Raw genomic sequence first — 7,321 nt, forward strand, 5'->3', positions numbered from 1 at the left:
AAACTCAAGTAATAGCCTTATTTCAGAAGTCAAAATGGCACTATGAAGATGACTTTTTTTTTCTGCTTCCTGATCTTAAAGCATATCAGATGGGCAAGATTCCTTCTAGAGTATAAAAATACAATTAATGCTTTGCTCCAAAGTTTGTATTAATTGCACATTGACCCTAAGCTGTAGTTATTGCTTGGAAAGGATGAAAAAGAAATAAAGATAATCTTTACAGACTGTATTAGAGGTACCATGCCTGGTGTTTGCTAAAAACCTGCTTAACCTGAAAAGACCATGAAGTGATTTAATAAAGCTTTCTATATCTAAGCTCTGCTCTGGTCTTAGGTGAAATAAGCTTGACGCAAACTGAGGGTAAGATTACTTGTGTAATTCATACCTCCCTTATTAGCTTAGATTTATTTCCTTGGCCTCACCTCTCTTGCAGAGGTGACTTCTAGTTCAGCTGGCAGTATCCACCACTTGCTTTGATGCCTTTTTAGGACTTCCTGATGGGTCATGGCTAATAACTTTGGTGTGAGGTGGGGCAGAACCAATAGAGAGAACTCTGAACCAATTACTATGCTACTGTAGTAATAGTCATGTTTGATGTTTTGAGTTCAAAGGGAGATAAAGGACCATTTCGGATGCAGATTACAGTTGCTGGGTGTCATTGCAAATATATTTCTTGGTGACTATTTCATGCTGAGGCTCCCTGGAGCGTTTGAGCTGATAAAAGGTTGCCAAGCTCTGTTTTGCATCAACTCTAATCGTGCACTGATTCTACAATAAAAGGGCTGGAAATGATTCTGAAATCATTATACTACCACAGGAGATATGCTTGCTGAGGATGTGCGTGTGCTTGTATTCATTGCCTGATTGAGGGGGTGGGACAAACACACAACCGTTTAAACCTACGCTTTATACATGCCCATTTATGAATTCCTCAGCTGTGCTCATTTTCCTGGAATTTTATAAACTGTTCTTGACTCTTACCGTGACTTAAAACCATATCTAGTCACAAAGAAGGTCAAACCTAGAAGTTGAAAGTGGCTTTAAGTTCTGCTAGCAATGCTGATGGAGAGCAGTGTTTTAAATTGTGTGCCTTAAAGTAACATGGCAATGCAGGCGTTTCCCAAGGTTATAATATATGTGGGAACTTTGCAATTATTCTTAGCTATTGTGTGGTAATCATGACTGTGGCACTGCTGTGCTACAGCTATTTTTTCCCTCTTTTCTGTTCTGCTAGGAAAAGACCATTAATTAAAGCTTCAACACTACAGCAACCCGCCACTCTGGTCTCAAAAGTTGTGCTTTCTTTTCTTTTGTTCATCTCCTGGAACTTATTTATTTTCAAGACTGGAGCTAATCAAAGGTGAAAAATATACAGACTCCAGCAACAGTGTGAAGCTTGTAAGTCCTCAAAGAATAGTTTTTCAAGAAAAATACCTGTTCATGTGTCCCATTGACTTTTAGAGGTAAAACATTTTAACTACAGTACTTTTTGCACCATAAAATGACTGGGTGAGAGTGGGTAGTCTTGTGTGTGTCAGTGGAACTGTTACAGTAATTGTTTTTGTCATGTGGAGCCTGGGAAATGATGCATCCAAAATGATCTTCGGAATCACCTTGCAATGGGAAGGATATGACTTCTTAGGACATAAGAAAACAAAGGAAAGATTTAGGTCACAGGAAAACAAAGAACCTAGGTTTTTCCTGGTTTGCAGGGCTGAGGTGCTGGTCTTGACAGAAAATATGTCAAAATGATGTGTTGAGTTAAGCAGCAAATAATAAAGGGAAAAATAGAACAGTTGTATTTCTGGTCTTAAAGCAGTTGATTCTTTTTTTCTCTGCTGTGTGATAATCTCACTATCTCTATTGCTTATCAGAACAGAATTTCATAATGTAACATGCAGAGAATGTGGTTTCCATCATAGTGCTGCAGGTGCTTTCTATTTTATCTGTTTAGCAGTTTTATCTGCTCTTGCAAACAAACAGGTTCAGAGCTGATCACTGAGCGTGGGTAACCTTAGGGCACTGCAGAACTATCTAGTGCTACACTGGTTGCTTGTGCTATGAGCAGCCCTAAGTTTAACCTCGGATCCTGATCTCAAGTCTATCTTCAGGTATGTATTAGCAGTGCTCTCACCTAGTCTTAGTGTGAGGCTGATCACCATCAGACTAGAAAACCTTGAAGTGTTTTCCAGTCACCTGTTCTCCTGTTAGGGCTGTAATCAAGCTGAGATTCAAGCCCATTTCTCTTAGTTTCTGTCCAGATCTGCATATGTTTAATAACACTTTAATAACACTTCTTTGGGTCTAACAGATTCTGCCATCACTTTTTTTTTAAACCTTCTCTGCTAAGACTCTGCCTGAAGGATTTCAGGGTTGCTACTATTGCAGTCCATATCCCCATGTTTTTGTTTTTGTTTTTGTTTTTTTTTTTTTTTCTTTTTTTTTCCTTGTCTCTGAGTGGAGAAGCTTTTGCATCCTTGTTTGACTTTTCTGGTTTCATGTCCTTCCCCAGATCTGAATCACCACAGTCTTGTGCATGTGCTTCAGTATCATCTGTATCCACTAGTATGCAGGAGTCTCATGCAGAGACAATTTCTTTGCCATGCCTGGTGAGTAGGCATTTGACTTGGAGGTATAATAGTGGTGGCAGGAGGATTTTCTCTGCTAGTCCAATTTTCTGACTAGGCTTGTGCAACCACTGCTCTCCAATGATCCTCATGATGATGTGGCAGTTTTCCTTAATAATAGTGATCCTATTCTGAAAGGTGACTTAAAACGTATATTTCATTTCCTGCTGCTCAGCACTTTTTGTGCATGTAGTAATTCCTCTTTGGTTGATGAGAACCTGTCTTTACAATTTACAAGATGTCATAGTTAATTTGCCTCTTTGCCCTTGTACTAGGAAAAGCAGTTGGGTAGCAGAGCAATAAAGGTTCCTGAACAGGATCCCATGCTTGTCATAGAAAAATATATATACTGAAATGAATGAAGGGTAACAGACTGGATGGGAGTTGATCTGAGTGCCTTTCCTGGTAGCTGTTAATGAGCACAGGGGAGGATGTTGTCAGATCTCTATATAAATAACTTGTCCTGTCACTTCTTTTGCTGATCAAGAAGTATGGGGACAAAGCTGGAGGTGACTTTGGTACTTCAGACGATTTTATTAAGATATGTGGAAAGAGGAACCTGAAGTCTGCAGTGAGCTGAGCAAGGCTGGATTATGGGCTGTCCTGCTGCTCTGAATCTGCTAGACAGCCCTTGCTCACAGCTCTGCTGTGCAGCATTTCCCAACCTGTTCTTGCTCGCAGGTCTTTCATGGTGTTAACCTGGTGCTTCTGTTAGAGCCTGGTAAGCAGCTTAACTAAATCATATAACTCAGACTGGCTGTTGACTTTGCTTGCCTAAACTGCTTGTGGTGCACAACAGACTTCCAAGTGTAACCTATTGATTGCATTCACAATATGTGGCTTCTGAGAAGTCTTACATCACTGCTCTGCAAGAAGGCTGTATGCTGCTAATTATTCTGACTTAAGGGTAAAGTGAACTTTTAAGTTTGTAATTGCTTTGTAGCTAGAACTTTTATTGGTTTCTCACAGGTCATTTTGTTGCTGGCAACTTCTCTGATCAGGAACCAAATCACAAGATTTAATAGCACCCAATTTTAAAGATACAGGGGCATTGTCAAAAACACTGGAGCAAATGCTGCAGCCATCGGTAAGAGAAATAAGTCATGCAAACTCCAAATATGTACAGGTACAGTATCCTGTAACAGCTGTAATGAATACAATTTTGGGGTCTGCAAATAAACAGATAAGACCTAGAAATGAGGAAGAATGTCTTTTTTTGGCACTTGGAAAGAGAAGGCAAAACCTTCCCAGCTCTGTTGTGAAGAGAGACTCATCCTCATTTAGAGACTCCATCTGCAGATGTTCCAGATATGCAAAACACGTCCCTCTTTGATAGTTGTCTGCTTGAAGCTTGGACCAATGGAGCTGAAATGTTCCTGTACTGCAACATATGGATGTCTCAATAACTTCATCGATGTATGGGAGCAATTCAGCAGCGTGTTACCATTGCAAAATGCAATTGCACAGTTGTGCTGCCATTGACCTCCAGCCAAGTTCTTGGGAATTTTAAATAAGATGCAGCTGAGCTACCCAGCATACACTGATACAGAAATAACAGTAGTACAGAGTTTCTGGTTCAGAGGGAGAAATACAGAATTTTGTTTCCCTTTAAAGACTGCAGCTGCACTTATTTGTAAGACATTACCAGTGCTTGTTGAAGCACTCATGTTTTGCACAGCTCTGCAGCTCCTTGGCCGATGACTTATGGGGCTCGAGAAACCAAAAAGATGCCCTTTCCTGCTGAATACTGTCTGATGTAATTTCTAAAAGAACTACACTTTCATACGAAAAGCACTTTCATACCATTTTAACTAGCATTAATTTTATGATTATATGTGTGAAAGCCACATCTCCAGTCCCTAATTAGGATTTAGATTCCCATTAGTCAGACTGATCTAATGACAATGAGGCATCTGATAATGACATGAGACATTGGAAAGGCAGCATTTCTTATCAAATAGCTCATTTGTTTTCCAAATGGTCAGCAAGCACTAATGAGCAAGTCCTCCCCAGGCTTCCTTTTAGGAAAATAACTCTGGGTAAAGAGCTGGGTGTTATTAGGCCATTTGTTTCCATCAGCAGCAGAACTACCAGGCTGGCATTACACCTGCAGTTGTATGTGGTGCTCAACACCTGAGACTTCTGGAGTGGTAGCTGGAGAGAAGCTTTACGTGGAAATCTTTGACATTAAAAGCATAAAGAAGCAAGAAGCCCATCACTGTTAACAGCTTATATGTCCTGGAGACAGCGTCCTTAAAGAAAGAAAGTGTTTGGGCTTTTGGATAAGGACTTGGTGGAGCTGCAGAAGGTGAGGTGCTGAGCTGAGGCTCTTCAGTGAGGGGAGGAGAGCACGCACTGAGGCATTTACTTCTCATTGCCTTAGTCAGAAAGTGCCCAGTCCTACAGGGAAGCACTGGGGAAATGTATTTGTGAGGAATGAAGTGCGTTGCTAGCCTCTGTCAAGTGTAATCTGTAGCAGGCAATTAACAGTGAGCTTGCTCACTCAGTGCCAGAAGAGGATGGGTATGGGTGAGGGCTGCCAATTCTCGTGCTTGTTATTCTCCCAGGGAAAGAGGGTGAGCTGAGCCTGGTTCCAATGTCCACACTGGTCACACCTCTTTCTGGCAGGGTAATTTTATTTTTCCCTTTTGCTGTGAATATTCTTAAGTAATGCTATGCAGATGGAGGGGGGAGAGCTTGTTTTCCCAGGGAGCTGCTGATGTCCTTCTGCCAAACATCTGTTGCGGTGCCTTTGTAAGCTGCTGCATCTTCTTGCACCTGCCAAATCTGAGCTGGTGTCTGAGGACCACTTCATTGCAACTGGGGGGGGATGAATGGAAGCCCTGGCAAGGTGAGAAATCAGGTCAGTGCTGCCCCTGGAGACAAGGCAGGCAGAGCCAGGGCAGGTGCTAGAGAGCAGCAAAAGAGAAATTGGGTACTTTTTGTCCAGGAGTAAGCAACTGTGTGGCAATCCATGAAAACAGCAATCGCAACAAAAGGGTACAATTGCCCCAAGGGTCTGGAGGCCATGAACTCTAAGCTGTGGATAAAATTTAATCTCTCCTGAGATGTAGGAAATTGAGAATTGGCTTCAGCATTCCTTCACTGGAGGAATAGTTCAGAGCTATTCAAGAGCTTTGAAAACTCATACAGAACTAGACTGAACTCTGAAAGATATCAGTTTGAGCACATTTTGGTTAGAAAACCAGCAAACCACAAAAGATGATGCAAGCTCCCTTTAGTAGCAATGGTAATAATGTGCTGTAGTGTCCTATGGCCCCTTTTGAAACAGTTAGGGCCAGCCTGAGTCCTGGCTCATCCCATTCTTGTTTTGAATCCTGCAGGTTAGTCCTTTGCCCTTTAAACGAAAATCTTGTTCTACAATGAATGCATCATTTACCTGAGTAAATGCTGGCAATTGCATTTTTCTTCATCACCGTCAATAGACATGTCTTTTCAAACAAACAGAAGCAAATTTCTTTTCTTTCTCTAATGATTCTCCAGAGGAAGTGAGCATGTAATATACATGCAAATGGACTTTATTCAGATTATTCAGTTTTAAGAGTTGTTTTTTCACCTCTTACTACTTGGTTGAGCAGCATAAACTTCATCTGCTTCCCAAGTCCTGACTCTGCTGTAGTGAGTCTCTCTGTGTGAAGTTACAGCAGGAGCACAGGGCCCTTCCAGGCATTGGAAAGCTGAGCAAATAGACTGGTTAGAAGCAGTCAGCAAGCGTCTGAGCAAAGTTCAACCCTGTGCCCCGGTTGCCTGAGGATTCCAGCTATAAAAAGTCCTGCTGTCAGCTTTTACTTCAGGAAGAGGCATATCTGCTCCCAGTGAGGTCCCTGACCTGCTTTCAGCTATATCACTCGCACCTTGCAGGCGTCCCTGACATATAAGGTGGCAGCAAATTACATGGGGACTTGGGGCATCCTTTCTTATGGAAAGTAGGTCTAGCTTTCAGGTGACTTATGATCTTTCAAAAATCAAAACATATTTCATGAAGAGTCTAGAGTTTGTTCTTTCTATGAATAATAACGTATTGGAGGCAGTGGGAAAGAGCAATGAAGAGCACACGCTGCAAGCTGATTCTAAGACCATTGCTTAAACCTGAATGTCCATCAGTGGTCACTCAAGTGAACCGTGAAGGCCTTCATGTGAGGAGCTTTGGGTTGTTGTTAGGTGTTCACTGTCACCACCTAATGTAAAGTTCATGCACTTGCTGTTCAAAATTCAGGCTGGACAATAAACCAATGGGTATTGCTTGATGTTTGCAACAACAGGCATCAGAGAAATACTTTTGTCTTGGTGAAACTGATGCAAGTCCAGAGCAAATGCACTCACTGCAGCTGCTCCACCCATTGTATGTATTCTCCAATAATAAAAAAAAAGTCTAGAATAGACTTTTACACTACATTTTAAAAGTAAGTTTCTTGTGGTTTATGATAAAATTACTTTTGTCTAGGAAATTGCAATCATTTGCTATGCACTTAAATCAGTCCTCTATGACTATATGTGCTCCTAGTAGACACTAATTAGATGTTAGGACACAAAATTACAAGCCAGAAATACCAGCCATGTTTTTGTCTTGCAGTAGTTACTAAACACTTAAAGAACTACAGTATGTCTGAGGCTGTGTGGTATTTGTTGCACTTAGTGCACATTGGTACTTGTTAGCCACACTGAAGAGCAAA

Source organism: Anas platyrhynchos, chromosome 19, assembly GCF_047663525.1.
Source record: "Anas platyrhynchos isolate ZD024472 breed Pekin duck chromosome 19, IASCAAS_PekinDuck_T2T, whole genome shotgun sequence".
Classification (NCBI taxonomy): domain Eukaryota; kingdom Metazoa; phylum Chordata; class Aves; order Anseriformes; family Anatidae; genus Anas; species Anas platyrhynchos.